The sequence below is a fragment of the Trachypithecus francoisi genome, unplaced genomic scaffold (assembly GCF_009764315.1).
Source record: "Trachypithecus francoisi isolate TF-2019V2 unplaced genomic scaffold, Tfra_2.0 Lachesis_group7, whole genome shotgun sequence".
Taxonomy (NCBI): domain Eukaryota; kingdom Metazoa; phylum Chordata; class Mammalia; order Primates; family Cercopithecidae; genus Trachypithecus; species Trachypithecus francoisi.
This window is the reverse complement of record NW_022681472.1, coordinates 70,905,559-70,922,214: the sequence shown is the minus strand read 5'-3', so window position 1 is coordinate 70,922,214 and position 16,656 is coordinate 70,905,559. Positions and strand designations below refer to the sequence as shown.

Sequence of the window (16,656 nt, the reverse complement as noted above, 5' to 3'; positions counted from 1 at the left end):
GAAGTGTAAGGATGTAGGTTAAGAACATAAATATTGACATTCAGTTTTGAGTTCAAGTACCACCAGTTCTGTGAATAAGGTTGGGAGGACTAGGGGCAGTCATTGAGAAAGACTGAAAATAATAATGCTTACCTGTGACCTCCCTAGAATTACTATGTGAATCATGTGAGTTAATGTAGGCATTGCAGTTTGTGAACTCTACATTGTAAAGAGATTTAATACTCGACTTAATACTCAAAAGGTCTCCCTGCACTGCGTTTGTCTCTTCTGTCTCATTAATGCTAACAAGAATATTTCCTTTGGTACACAAACTTAGTACAGGCCTACCAATAAGTGAATGATAGGTTAGTGAATAGATTGGTCACAGAGACACACATATGAGAATTCAGGTCAGAGCTGTGGTACATGCAGTGACTCTGTTAAAGAAACATCAATCCTCATATATGTATATGTAGGCATAGATTTGCAATGTTGAGCTTTTAATATACTCCCCTTTATGCAAGTGAAATAACCAGTCCTACAGTTCTGTAAATCTACCAGGTCTTCAATCTGGTCTTGAGTCAATCAATCAATAAACTGAAGGAATAATCCCTTTTTGTGATTATTAAATTGTTGAGGGTGTTTTCTGGTTTGCAATAGACTAGGTATAACTTCTCTACATTTCAAAAGTGTTTTTGAGAATCAAAAGAAAGAATAGAGTAAGTGCTAAAAATAATTGGCGAATAATTGAACCTTCAATTAACCATAGCATCAGAGACCCTCTCTTCATCACTAGAGAGGATATTCTTTGAAGTCCCTTTTCAAGAGTGAAATCAGTAATGTCTAAGTAGAAACAGAAAAGGAGAGAATTCAGACCTAAACATCCTCATTGATTCGACATACCTAGGCTATTTCAATGTACATTAAGCCTTATCGGTACCATTATATTTCATGATGTTTGCAGCCGCAGTTTCTTTTTAATCTACTTTTAAAAATAGAAATCCAAATACAGAGGGCAGAGAAAAACTCCCTAATGCATCAATATGAACATTTTTATAGTTTTTTTTTTTTCTTTTGGCATCCTGCTCTCTTTGAAACTTTTCTCCTCTCTACTTATAGGGAAAATACACCTACTAACAGCCTGGAGGAATTCTGAAATGTGCTTTGCACAACTCCCTGTGGCCTCAGGTAACAATGTCAATGAATCTTAGTAGACAATTTTTTTTTTTACTGTACATGGGAGAAAATTATTTTTAAATGAGTTTTTTTTTTCTTTTGGATTCAATAAAACTGCTCGCCTTGAATGAAGAAGAACCACATGAGAAGGAATTAGGACATGTTACAATTCAGATGCTTGAGTCAGATGTAAAAAGAAAAAAAAAAAACCTGGCATTTCTTAGGTGGAAAAAGCTAGGTCTTGCTTCGTAGGAATCACAAAAATAACTGCTGGAAATCCTCAGACTTTCCAAGAGAAACTTCTTTAAAAGTTATGTGTAACTAAAAATAGGGGGATTATAATGGAAGTCAGTGTGCGTGTGTATAAAGTCCCAGAGCAGCCTAGGAGGCGTGGGCTGGAAACTCAAGGTTTGTGATATTAAATCTATCCGCAAATTTAAATCTGTTGGCTGGAAGAGCATTTAACTCGGAGAGGTCACCTGTGTGCTTTACTTGTAAAATGGAAATCTCGAAAAAGTCTCAATGAAATGAACTTTAGGTTTATCATTTAGCTTCCAAGAAAAACCCACTAGCTACACAAAGGAATGATGACAATTGTCTTGAAGGGCTTTAGAAAGCTTGGCTCATGGCTGCGGTGGCTTTGAACAATGTAATGCAATCCTAAAGTGGTAGAGACCTCATCCTTGGGAGAATTTGTTTCTAGACCCAAGATCTTAATTGTGGTCAGACCTTGAGAAAACCTCTAACTCAATATGACTGGGGGGGTCTTCTTTTTTTAATTTTTTTTATTATACTTTAAGTTCTAGGGTACATGTGCATAACGTGCAGGTTTGTTACATATGTATACTTGTGCCATGTTGGTGTGCTGCACCCATCAACTCGTCAGCACCCATCAATTCGTCATTTATATCGGGTATAACTCCCAATGCAATCCCTCCCCCCTTCCTCCTTCCCATGACTGGGGGGTCTTCTAAAGGGAATAGCAATACTTCACCACAACAAAGAATGTGTGAACAAACGCTGTTCTGAAATACAATGGCGCCAGGGGCTGGGTGGGGCATGGGGATGTAGCAAAGGAGGGGCTGGGAGTAACTGCTTAAGGGATACGAGGTTTCTTTTGGGGATGATTAAAAACCTTTTGGAACTAGATAATTCATTTATTAAATGTGAATGTATTTAGTAAATGCTACTGATTGTTTACTTTAAAATAGTTGATTTTATGTTATATGAATTTCACTTCCATAAAAGAAAATATATGTGTGATTCAACTTAGAAGGAGCTTACTCAATGCAATTTAATTGCATCACTGCTGGCAGATATGTGTAAGGGTCTTCTAATGATTTTGGATGGGATGGCTGCAATTTATAATTCTGTTCCTTTTCAGAAAAAAAAAAAAAAAAAAAGGAAGGCCTTAATAGCCTTCATTGGAAAAGATGCATGGCTAAAACAGAGACAGATACACATTTAGAAGATGAGGTGACTTTTTTTTTTAAACTGGAGTTGTGTTTTGTTTTTGTTTTTACAAATAACATAATAATTGTTTCCTGATTTTAATTTGCAGAAATGGAACTTAGCAGACAGAGGGAACAAATGAATCGGTGAGTTAGAGGTTGAAATTTAACCTTTGGTGTGTTGATGGCACACAGCCCTTCGGAGGCATCTTGACTCATCCTCATTTCAAAAAGCATTCGGTTGAAAGGAATGTGGACTCAGGAAGAATTTAGTACGATTGAAAATTGATAGAAGACAGTTTCATCAGCTTGCCCTACATGCCAGGACATAGTCACTGCACTCTATACTGCCCTTTTCCTTTTCATTCTCCAGTGTCCCTTCTTTCTCAAGGGTACCCTCAATCCATTAAGTAAAATCACCAATATCCCTTTAGAACCTCTTCCTTGTTTCTTGCTTCCATTGTCCTTGCATGCTTCGGTGAAAACATTCTGGATGTGAGATGTCATACCAGGTCAGGACCAGTTAAGGAACCAAGTTCTGCAAATACATCAGTTGTTTCTAATCTAATGACGAGGTTCACACCCAGCATCCTCCCATTTGCTGTGTCTCTCTCCAGGTGGAGCTCCAGACTCTCCGGTGCCAGATGATTAAGCCTTGCTTCTAGCAGGGGTTGGAAGCAGCTGCTCCCATATCAAACCTCTTTTTCTCTCAGCCAGTTGCGGCAGAGGCTACACCCAGCTGTGAATCTCGGTGCCCACTGGCAGCTCTCATCTCTACCGACAACCTTTCATCTTTATTCTCTATAAACTTCTCTTAATATCTGCTTGTTAAACCTGACAGAATGGCATTAGAACAAAGCTAACCTGGCTGCTGCAATGCTGGCAGCATCATCTGTCAGGCCTTTTTGTTTCTCCCTTTGATAAAGTTTTGCCTGGCTATTATTGTCGAGGCCTTGTTGGATGGTTCTGAGGCCTCAGAGCAGAAAGGCATCCATCTGTTGCAGAAAGCTCAAAGGGTGATGCGGTCCTGGGGCGTATCCTGAGTTGAGTCATGTATTTCTTCTCCCAAATTATTCCTAGTGACTATCAAATCAAATCTTTCCATCTCAGCTTATATAAGTACTTGAAAACCTTTTGAAATAGAACTCTTAAACTTGGTTGTTCTACTTAAAAATTCCAGAAGCAAGATTTTAGGAAGTTGCAGTAAACAGTCACAAGGATGAGTTCCTTTTTAGGGGGAGTCTCAGAAAAAAATAACATGAAGTGAAGATGAGACATTAGATCTTCTTATATAAAGAAGAAACTATTTGTGCTGTAGCGTGACATTTCCCTCCCTCACTGAAGCCCAGCTGGCATATGAATTGACATGATCAGAGATCAGAGTGCTGTCTGGACAGACAGAAGGGAAAGCTTTGCAAATCCATATTGCTACCAAGAGCCCATCCTGCCTTCAGACAGGTTAAGAGCCCTTTCTAAGAACAGGGCATCACGACTGTGGCTAACTCCAGTTCTAAGGTGTTCTCTTCAGGAATAACAACTGGCTTTCCACCTGCCATCTTCCTACAAACCTGGGGAAGGTTGGATAAGGACCATGGAAGTGGCCCTCTAAAACTTATGTAGCATAACCCTTGCCAGAAGAGTAGGTACATAACAAATACCATTGCTGTTTGATTTGGAAGTATAGGCAACAAGCTAACGTAGAGGAAGTGGCAAGTCGAAGTGTCCCTCCTGGAGAAGGGCATCAATAATTTACATTTTCCAGACTAGCCTTTAAACGTTTGGAGGCTGGATGCTGTGGCTTACATCTGTCTCAGCACTTTGGGAGGCAGACTGCTTGAGTTCAGGAGTTCAAGACCAGTGTGGGCAACATGGTGAAACCTTGTCTCTACAAAAACAAACAAACAAACAAACAAACAACAACAACAACAAAAAAAGAAAGAAATTATCCAGGCATGGTGGCTCATGCCTGTAGTTCCAGGTACTCAGGAGGCAGAGGTGAGAAGGTCACCTGAACCCAGGAGGTCGAGGCTGAAGTGAGCAGTGATGGTACCACGGCACGCCAGCCTAGGTGATAGAGTGAGATCCTGTCTCAGAAAAAACAAAACAACAACAACTCTGGAGCAGCCCCTCTCCCACTTCCCATTCCCACTGCTGGGTGAGAAAGGATTCCAAAGTAGTAGCCATAGAATCTTGATTCACATAGTCCTCTTACCTTTCTTTATAACTGAATTTTCCATAGCTGCTTGTTTTAACCAATGTAAAGGCATGTACTAGAATTGAAGTGTTCTTTGTGATCATCTCTGCTTTCCCCTACAGAACCTAACCGGTCAGGATCACAGTGAAATCTCCATGAATATCATTGCCACCTCTTCCCTGGCAGAGGGCATCACCTGGAGCTGAAAACTCAGAGTGTTGCTTTTAACTCCTTAAGTACATCTTAACATATGGGGCACATCTGTAAGAAAGAAAAAGACATTCTCTCAAGAACTGTAGGTCATCGCTTTGGGAACAATGCTATGGCATAATATTACTTAAACACCGTTAATGTTGGTTGCAAGTACAAGAACAAACAGATAAGATGCCTGGTTCCCTGCTCCCCCACACCCATCCTCCTCACAAGCTATGCCAGGAAAAGACTTCCCATCTCTAGACTTTTCTCCTTATAAGGTGCGGTTTTTGGCATGAAGAAGTTTGCTTGGACATGGAAGACTCCAAGCACTAAATTATGTCTCCAACTCCCTGCTCCCTGACAGCAACTGTGCCCAGGTCCAAAAGGAGAACTGGGTAGGTGTGTCCTAATAGGAGACAGTGTTCCTACTCTAATTGCTATAAAAGCGTTTGAAGCCATTGTCTGGTGGATCTAAGGAGATTGATCCTGAAGGTGTGAGCTCAGAGCTGCAAGTCAGGAGCTCAGAGTTGTAATTCTTGGGTTGGCAATGATTCCTTGTAGGGCCTGAGGCAAACCCAGTCATCTCCTTTGTGCACCAATTTATTCGTCTGCAAAAGTTCGAGAAATTAACACACAATTTCCTGATGAGGATATTATATGGTTAGGCGTTAATAATCATGGCATATAAGTTTGATGGAAAGCAACCCCAGGGATTTCATCTGCTTGAAGCTTTTATGTATTTTTAGCAGGCTTTGTTATTCTTGTTTCCAAGTCTGGACTTTCCTCTTTGGAGGTCTTTAAGTCCCCAGTAAGGAAATTCAAGTTCCCCTGAAGTTTTGTTCTAATTTTGGGAAGCATAGATGATTTTTTAGGAGTGTATGACATGGTGGTTTTGCTGAAGAGGTCTTCTCACCTACTGCAAAGACCCCCTGCTACCCTTTAGGACCAGATGCCATGCAGGATGGGAACTAACTTCTGTGGTGGGACCACGTTGTCTCTGAACCCATCTGTGTAAAAGTTTCCTGTGGTCTTGAGTCTTGGCAGAGCTATTGCGTCAACCAAGAAGCAGCATAAAGACATCCGCCTTTGTTGATGCTCTTCTATGTCTGATGAAACAACCCTTTTGGGGATTAAAAAAAGTCAAAATGAAAAATTATGTGTCAATAAATGGAAATTGAATGAATGTGTTAGTATTAATTTGTTACATTCTACATGTGCTCCTCTGAAGAAGTGGTGTTTATATTCAGACCCAGCTGCAGGCTTCCAGAAAACTAAAGTAAGAAGGGACCCAAGAGAAATTGATCCAGCAGCCTCCACATGGCTTCTATCCCAGTCGGATTCTCCTGATTTGCTTACTTCTCCTTGGAACACACTGCAATTCCTAAGTGCTCCAGTCTCTGTGTGGACTGGCCTCTGCTCTCTGTCTTCCATATTTTAGCTCTCTTGAGTCCTGAAGCACATTTCTGTCTCATCTACTTAGCTCTGCTGTTAAATCTCTGCCACCATGCCTGTCTCTTCAGCTCACTAGATTTTACACTCGTTAGCCGGTGGCTGTGAAAGGAAATGACAGCAGAATTTCTCATGGGCTTGGCTCCCATCCAGCATGGAAAATGTACTGAGCTGATGTCTCCCAGAGCCATCTTTAACTCAGGTGTCCCCATTTCATTGGGCTCAGCAGATTTCCTACATCTGTGGTGTATGACATTGTAAAGAGTTCAATCTGGAGACTCATTTTCCCCTCCTGTGTCCGTATTCCATGTTTAAGCCAAGGAGTCTCCCCATAGATCTCAGGCTGAAAAAGTGCAGATTGTATCAGTGCTGCTTTAGCAGTGCCCTGTGGAATAAGACACCTCCTGCTCAGTGTTCCCTCTGCTGCTTTTAAGGTGTGAACAGACGACCAGGATCTGTGAGCTGACAACCATACTGTGTGAGCACCAGAGTTGGTGAGTGAAGCTTTGCTAGTGGCTTGGGACTGGAAGAAAATGATGGAATACAGGCAATCCATTGTTACTTGTTCATTTACTTGGGTCTTTCATTCACCCAGCAAACAGTTACAGAATTCCTATTGTGCTGAGCACAGGTTGGTCATTGAGATATGATAGAATAGCATTTATTGAGCACCTACTGAAGAGTAGGTCCTGTGCTAAATTTGACCCCTCCCACAATCATAAGAGACTGTGCTATGATTATTTCCACTTTAAAAAGAGGAAATTGACCCTTAGGAATGTTAATGTCACATAGTCAGCAAGTGTTGGAGCTAGGATTTCAATGCAGACAGTCTCACTCAAATTCCTGAGTTCTTGACAGCTATGCTATACTGCTTCAATACAAGATTTTTGGCTAGACATTATAGCAGATAGCAGATAACTATGACACAGTTTCTGTTTTCTAAGAGTTAATGATAATAGAGGAAGCAAACAATCGTTGCACTGCCACTTACAGCTATATAATCTTGGACATGTTACTTCTCTGTGCCTCAACTTCTTTGTCCTTAAAATGGGTTCGATAATAGTTTCTATTTCTTCTGGGATTTTTTTTTTTTTTTTTTTGAGGATTGAATTTTAAATGAAAGTTAAGTGTTAAATCCAGATTATGTGTTATAGAATAGGCAGTGTGTTGATGATCTGAGAATTGTTAGATATTATTGGTTTTACTATTATTCACTATTAATAAGTAACAATATTCATTGTGAGACAACTGTGTACACACTGTGTACTAGAAACTATGTTAATCACTTAGGAACCTATAGTGAATGGGATGTGTAGTCTGAGTCCCCTTTACATTTTCATTTGCCTGAAGGTAGTCTGAAAAATAAGTCTAACAGTAAGGAAATGAGAGCCCTGTCAGCAATAGTTTCTGCGTGAGACAGAGAACAAAACGTTGAGATAGTCAATAACTCTTCCTTAACTCCCTGAAGAACAAAAGAGCAACATGGAGGTTGGCCCAAAGGGGAGAGAACAAAGAAGCTGCTATAGTTGGCTTAGGGGAGGTTGTTTGGAAGCAGCTAAGAAGGAAGAAAAACAGAGAAGAGCAGCAGGCGGCTCTGGGACTCCCCGGGTGATTTCATGGTCTTTTGCTGGCAACACAGGCCACTTACATCTTCCCCATTTCTCTAGTGACCCCAAATGCGTCCTGAAAGCTCATTGATAGGTTTCCCTGTCCTTCTTGGCTAGAAATAAACGGAAGGTGGAAGGGCAGAGAGGCTCTTGGGACCCTGCTGCCCTTAGGAAGGGCAGCCCCAGCTCTCCATTTTGCATTGTGAATCAACTCGATTGACTAAAGGGGCAGAAATCAATTTTGTTTCTCTATGCCTTCAACATAGAGAATATGTGTGTGAACAAAGCAGATACAATACAATCTGTTAGGAGGAGATGGGAACCTGCAGATTTATTAGCTATGTTCTAAGCACATGCTATGTGCAGAAATACAAATGCAAGGAAGAACAGTTTCCATTCTCAGGGAAATCAAATCCTTTCCTTCCCACTTTCTTTGCCCCAGAGGTGGACTTACTCCTTCTCTTTGGTCTTGCAGATAGTATTACCATGGACACTAGTTGGTCCTTCCCCCTAAAAATTCAATGATTTGAAGAACGAAACTTAGAAAGCTGCTTTGATTCTGAAAGTAGAAATGTTTTGGAACAGAAAATAAAAGTAGAATTTGAAAACTCTTTGTTGAAGATCTGAAAACTTACTTTCTTTGTTTTGCTGGTGGCAAGAATCCTGGAGTATGATCAAATTGTCTAGAAACAATGAAATGACTACTTATTCTTCTTACATCCTCACAGTGACATGTCCCTTTAATTGTTGCAAAGAGAAGTTAGAGACGCAGGGCCCCCTGAGCCAGCGGCAGCGCCACCACCACCAGTATGTCCTGCCTCTTCCCCTTAAATTCTTGTACACCCTGAAAATGTGCTTTATTTTCAGATTGCAAAATAATCAAATAGACTCCTCGTTTTCAGGAAAGAACACCCTTTCCACCTCCCACAGCTTTTTTTGTTTGGAACTGTTCATTCCTGGCAGTGATATTCTTACACCAGGGAAGAATGAGGAAATTTCACTGTCTTGGTGAAATTACCTCATTTGGGAATAATTGGTATTCACAGAAGAGATGCACATTTTCATTCACCTAGTAATGAACAAATTAACAAGACACCTACTGAGTTGTGTTAACAAAATTACCAAATGTAAAAGGAACTAATTACTAGCCACTTCATCCAGACAAACTCAAAACTGCATTCATAATGGGCTTTGTGGCTGACTTGATGTAGACCGGGGGAAAAAGAATGAACAGGTGTCTGGTGATCAAAGACTCTGTCCTTGGTGATTGCTTTGCAAGTGGTGCCTGAGTCTCAAGACGGCTGAGATTGTTTCTAGAAGTCCTTCTTCCTCACTGGTGAAGATATCTGCAATGTTCTCACTTTTTTTCAGAGACAACTGATTGTTATCTCTGAAACAATTGCAACCAAATCATATGGAAATGAATTTTAGATATAGCAATCTTTTAGGCCCAGCCTGGTGGCTCACACCAGTAATCCCAGCACTTTGGGAGGCCTAGGTGGATGGATTGTTGGAGCCCAGGAGTTCGAGACCAGGCTGGGCAATGTGGAGAAGCCCTGTCTCTACAAAAAATACAAAAGAATTAGTCAGGTGTGGTGGTGCACACCTGTGGTTCCAGCTACTTAGAAGGCTGAGGTTGGGGGATCACTTGAGCCCCGAGAGGCAGAAGTTGCAGTGAGCTGAGATCATGCCACTGTAGTCCAGCTTGGATAACAGAGCAAAGAAATGTTTTGTGCAAAGAGGCAGCAAACTGCCTCTGTGATTGTGGGGTCAGCTAGCCAAATTCAAAAGTGGACCCTGGCCTAGTGCCTGAAAGGATTCTTGAGGAAGATTTCTTAAAGAAAAAAAGAAAGAAGGTAGGGCTATCATGTAAAAACTGAAATGTTGGTGTTTACTCACATCCAATACTTCTCTCTTTCAATGATGTTTAAAACAGACTGGTGAGAGATTTTTAGATTAGACAACTGTTTGGCCCCACCTTCATGAGTTAAATCTAATTGCATGTAACAAAGATATTTTTCTTTGAATTTATCATATCCCTTCAGAGAAATCTGATGTAATTTTTAAACTATTTATTTTACATTAAATATTTCAATAATTCAACTGGGAGGTAAAGGAAAAAAGTAGATTATGATAGACATTAACATGAATTAGAAGAATAGAGGATGCCTTTACTCACTTCATTCATCTAATCTTCAATTCCACAAGTATTACTAATTAGCTAATAAAGTTGCCAGTAAAGTTCTAAATGCTGGAGATAAAACAAGAAACAAGACAAGTAAAATCCCTGCACTCAAACAGCACAAATGTTGAATGGAGCAATACAGTCAAAAAAGAAACAAGGAAAAGAATTAAAAAGATGATTTCAAAGAATGATAAACGGTATGAGGTTAAGGAAACAGAGGATGTGACAGAGTAATGGGGTGGTGGTCAGGGAAGGGTTGGAACTATGTTCTTCCAGTTTACCCAGTTTTCACTAGTCTAGATTTTATATGGGAACCACTTTGAAGAGCCAGTTTCCAATTCCTTACTAATCATAGATTCTTTGATTAGATGTTCTACGCTTTGTCGTACGTTCGTTGCTCAGCTGTATGTGCTAAAGTGTTGATTGTTCTCACTCATCTATGCACTATGTAATAAATCTCCCCTAACAGCATTTGCCTCTAGGAAACCGCTGGAATATCTGAGGAAAGGGCATCCCTGTTTTGCTAGATGGCAACATACCGAGTGGACCTCAGTATTAAGGCAGAATTACATAAGCAGCCAGCTGCAAGTGAGTAGTCTGGCACCCTAAGAAGGAATCTCTCATCAGAGTTCCTGCATACACTCAGGGTAGGAGTGTGGTAGGAATGGGAGCTGGGATCGAGACCTGTGCATTGAGAGTCATCAGGGCTTAATGAATGTTTGTCGGATATATTACTAAATGAATGAATTATTCAATGAATAAATTAAATACATCTATACTCTTGGAAATTTTCTCAAATATTAGAAGGTAGAGTCAAGATGTGCCAGCAGAAAAGCCAGCAACAGCAATCACACACACACACACACACACACACACACACACACACACAGTTCATACTACTAATTTTTCAAAGCATGGTTATAAAAGGTTGCTAACAGCCTTCTGTGAGTTGGCCCGATAGCAAGGGTTTTGTGTCAACATTTTTCTTTAGATGTTGCCTTTGAGACTTAACTCCAAGTGCTTTATATTGCACTTCTAAGACTATGTATGGTATCTTATCTTTTACAGCTGGGGCCATTCCAAAGGAAAGCAAATATAGGAATGTTAGATCTTCTTTTTGGTAAAGCTAAGAGATGAAAATAGGAGAAAGTGGCATTATTAAAATTAGAAAACCATTTAGCAAATTGGTGACTATCGTGAGGTAGGGGAAAGAGCCACAGACCAGGATAGAAAGTGCTGGCTGGTGACTTTGGACAAGTTTCAGTCTCCTTGAAGTGCAACTTTTAAAATATAGAAGTTGCTTTATGTTGATTTTCAAAATCAAGTCTGCTTAGAGTCTCAGGGAAAGGAGACAGGATGATTCCACGATGAAATGCACGACATCTTTATGCCTCTTTAGCAGAGGTTTATGATGCACATTGGCACTGAAAGTCTCTGAAAGCCTTGTAATAAAAACACCTGCTTTACTTTGTTTAAAATTTCCACATTTTCCTTTTGATAATTGATGTATTAGGGAACCATTTTTCCTAACCAACACGATTTTAGGGTAGTGCTCAAAACTGTAACTGATATTAGTCTGCACACACGCACTGCAAATCCACATCTCCTTCATTCCAAGCATTTCTCCCCCATTTTCTTGCTTTACTGAATCACTGTGTTGGAAGTTCATTCTAAGTTCAATTCACTTCTTTTACAAAGTCCTTGCTGGAAGAGAAATCTACCCTATTAAAACTCTTAGCAGGAGTCACAGCTTCCTGAATGTTCCAAAACCCAGCCCTTCCCAGCAAAAAAATTCAGGGTTTTAGGTAAAAACCACAGGCGAGGCACAGGAACTCTTCCTGTCCGTAGGTCTTTTTGCTAATTTTTGGTAATGGGGTTGCCCTTTCTCTTATTATTCTTTTATACATATATAGAGGACACACAACTAAAAATATGTGTAAATAGGTGCAATTAGCTTATGTGCAGATTCTACTCCAAAAACATAATTATTAACATTTTTATTCTATCATTTGGCTTGAAGCACAGCATGTAGTTGTCACAAGAGGATGTTCGCTCTGGGGGTGAGTTTGACATTGATAGGATCTAATTTCGCGCCCAATACAACAGGTCGAAGAGTATCACTACTTTGCAAACCTTAAGTTTTGTCTGCTGTGTGGTGCCTATTTGTTGCCAGATTCTAATTTCCTAGTTTGCTCTGCCAAAACTGTCAGGCTAGCAGCTTTTCAAAAAAAAAAAAAAAAAAAATTAGACAGAGGACATACTTTCCTGTAGCATATGATGAAAGCAGAGGATATCATTTTCTGTAGCATATGATGAAAGCTGGAAAAAAAAAACATGAAAGTACTAAAATCTCTTTATACAAATGCAGACACTATAGGAGGTTGGCAAGAAGATAACTGTAACTGAGTGGGAGAGGTTATGATTACATTTAGAGAAACAAAATCGGCTGAGATCCTGTCAATTGCTACAATACCATCCTTAAAAGATAATTACTGACCATGTTCAGTGGCTCACACCTATAATCCCAGCACTTTGGGAGGCCGAGGCAGGTGGATCACATGAGGTCAGGAGTTCGAGACCAGGCTGGCCAACATAGTGATACCTTGTCTCTATTAAAAATACAAAAAATTAACTGGGCATGATGGCACATACTTTTAATCTCTGTTACTTGGGATGCTGAGGCAGAGGAATCCCTTGAACCTGGGAGGCAGAGGTTGCAGTGAGCCGAGATTGTGCCATTGCCTTTAGCCTGGGCTACAAGAGTGAAATGTGAAACTCCATCTCAAAAAAAAAAAAAAAAAAAAAAAAAAAAGGTTAATTACCATAGAAGGCTTGGATAAAGAAAAAAAAATGAAGCAATGACGTCTATATGAAAGGTTTTTTTTTTTTTTACAAATATTAATGGGGCATTAATTAGCATTGAGATAAGCACTAAGTTGAATGGTGCCTTATGAGACAATAGCATTTCAAAGTCTTGAAATACATTGCCTGCTTTTAAGTGCTTCAAATGCAGTAGATGCTACATTCTTCAAAACATGACTAACACCAGACATTATTTCACTTATTTAAAATTATTTGGATTTATTTACACATCAAACATATCAACTGCTGGGCTTTGTTGAGAATACAAAGATGCCAAGAATAGACATGGTTTCAGCTCTAAAGGATTATGTGAACTATCAGAAGATTCACAGACAATTCTCATACAAGGCAGAATGGGATACTTACTAAATGCATGGTACAAAGAAAATCACTAGGAGTCTAGAGAAGGGAAAGTGTCACTTCTTCCATGTGTAATCAAGGCAAGTGCTTTTGTGAAAGGTAGAATTTGTACTGGGCCTGGCACATCTTGTAGGATTTCCAGAAATGATGGGTCTGGAGAATTAACTGCAGAGAGGAAGTGAACGAACAAAGATGACAGTAAAGAAAAACACTATCTTCTCTACCATATTCACTTCTCTGTTTTTCTTTTTACAGCTGCTGACAGCATCATCTCTACTGGGACACCCAGGCTGGGGATCTGCAAGTCATTCATGACTTCTAATTTTCCCTCACTAATCTAATGGGTCCCTATATTTTGCTGACTTCACGTTTTATGCAGCCAGCAATTAGACTCTCTTCCTCCATCCTCACTGAATCTGCTTTAGTGAGAATGTCATTACCTTATTGCTTAGATTAATGCAGATGCCTTTCTCTGCCCCTCCTTGTTTCCAGATTGTACCATCATAATCAACCCTTCATAGGGCTTCCTATTCAGAGCAGAGGTTCTAATGACTCTCCATTCCCTGCAAGATGAAGTGCAGACACCTTAATATGGCCTGTATTTTCCATGACTTGCTCCTGCCTACATCCATGGCTTCATCTACTACCTTTCCCCTTACAATGCTCTCTCCTTAGTAGATAATGAAATATTAGTATCATTCTTTTTACATGAAAATGACATAGTGAAAGAGAAGGACTAGTTTAGCCTCTCTCTGCAGGAAAGATTAAAGAATAAAATAATGACATCTTTGAAGTTAACAGACATGGATTTGAACCCTAGATTTGCCATGAAATGGCTGAATGTCTTTGGTCAATCTACATAATGGCAAAAAGCCTTACAAATTTCTAGTGGAGATTAAACTCAATAATGCAGGCAAAGTGCTTAACAACATTGCTGGAACATAGTACACTTCTATATGCTCAACAATGGGTTAATTATCTTTTTTACCTCCCTTTCCCTTCCCAAAAAGTATGCATTACCTTTTAAATTTTAAATGGACAGTTTTATAGTTGAATTGAAAAATGCAATGAGTCACACAGCATTAGAAAAAAAATAAATGATTATTAGGAGACAGTTACTTTTGTTAAACAAAATAGTTATAACTTTTCTTGAAATTAATGAAGTAACATGTAATGAGTCTTAGATGAAGAAATGCTTCAAGTTATCTGTAGCCAAAAAAAAAATTCTGAATAGGAGTGTATCAGTCCATTGTCACACTGCTATAAAGAACTATCTGAGACAGGGTAATTTACAAAGAAAAGAGGCTTAATTAACTCACAGTCCCACATGGCTGAGAGGCCTCAGGAAACTTATAATCATGGCAGAAGGTGAAGGGGAAGCAAGCACATTTTACATGGCAGCAGGAGAGAGAGAGAGCGAGGGGAAATGCCACTCTTTTAAGCCACCAAATCGCATGAGAACTCACTCACTATCTTAAGAACAGCACGATGGAAACCACCCCCACAATCCAATCACCCCCTACCAGGTTCCTCCCTAGACGTAAAGGGATTACAATTCAAGATGAGATTTGGGTGGGGACAGAGAGCACAACCATATCAAGGAGTATAAAAGGGATAGATTAAAAACCAGGTACATATTTCAAATAATGAGGGACAAAAATGCAAGGACTAAAAGGATTATAGTGAAATTGTTATTAAGAAGGAAAATTTTTCTTAAAAATATAGTTAATATAGTTAATTATAGTCCGATAGTTAAATAAGAAAGACCATGGCAATATGATGAATATAAATGGGCAAAAATCCTGAACATTTATATAGTTAATTTTATTTAATCAGGAAAAATGTAGATACAAAAGCCTACAATTAGAAATTAATGAATTACTTTTGGTGAAAGAAAAAATAATGACAAAAAATTCTCAGCCAAGTCTTGAAATATGGAGAGTTAAGAAACCATATGCATCCAGAGGTGAAAGAGAGTTGGCTATCACTTACAGATCTACTTATAATTACTTGTGAATGTGCCTGAGGATTGGAAGCTCTCTATGACCAATGGAAAATGCAAGATTAGCTGTATTTAATCCTGGTATGACATCAATGCCTGGTGAAATTAAAATACAGTGACGTATGTGTTCAGACAGATGCAAATACATTAGAAATCTGTGACTGAAAATACTTTGGAAGTAAATTAGGCACTCTTAAAGAACTGGATTGATTAACTTTTTTAGGCTTTAAGAGTCTTATGATAATAATAGGGTTAGCCAACATATATCGACTATGTACCGTGTGACAGGTACTGTTCTAAGCACTATTCATGTATACATTTATTTAATTCTTACAATAGTTCTGCAAACACAGGCCCTCTGTATCCATGAGTTTCATGTCCACAGATTCAACTGACTACAGACTGAACATATTCAGTGAATAAAAAAGGGCATCTATATTGAACGTGTACAGACTCTTTTCTTGTCGTTATTCCCTAAACAATATAGTATAACAATTATTTACATAGCATTTACATTGTATTAGGTATTACAAGTAATCTAGAGATTATTTTTAAAAGATAAGGGGGTCTGGGTGCCATGGGGGCTCAGGCCTGTAATCCCAGCACTTTGGGAGGCTGAGGCAGATGGCTCACCTGAGGTCAGGCGTTCAAGATCAACACAACATGGCGAAACGTTGTCTCTGCTAAAATACAAAAATTAGCAGGGCATGGTAGCAGCATCCCAGATACTCGTGAGGCTGGGGCAGCATAATCGCTTGAACCCAGAAGGCAGAGGTTGCAGTGAGCCGAGATTACGCCACTGCACTCCAGCCTGGGTGACGGAGTGGGACTCTGTCTCAAAAAAATAAAAAAGCAGATAAGGGGGATGTGTGTAGGTTATATATGCCGTTTTATATAAAGGAGTTGAGCATCTGTGGATTTTGACCACAGGGTATCCTGGAGCCAATCCCCAACAGAGATTGAGGGACAGCTGTTTACTACTATCATCTCTGAGTTATACAGATATTGAAACTGAGGGAAAGTGATAGGGAAACTCATCTAAGGTTAATAGTAGCAGTTGCACAAGTACTTATTGAGCATCACAAAATGGTGCAAAAGAGTTTATTCACTAATTCAGCCACTATTTCTCTTCTACTTTTTTGTATTTGGCACTGTGCTTAGTAATGAGGATATCCTGATTTGAACAACTGAGACAT

At 39.5% G+C, this 16,656-nt stretch overlaps 1 long non-coding RNA gene across 1 annotated transcript; it reads left to right on the top strand.

Annotated features, from left to right (window-relative positions):
- The first annotated feature begins 4,552 nt into the window (after positions 1-4,552).
- LOC117079227 lies at positions 4,553-16,321 on the top strand. The gene is made up of 2 exons (XR_004435326.1): positions 4,553-4,584; positions 16,186-16,321. It is a non-coding gene; the product is annotated as an uncharacterized LOC117079227 (long non-coding RNA).
- The last annotated feature ends 335 nt before the right edge of the window (positions 16,322-16,656 follow it).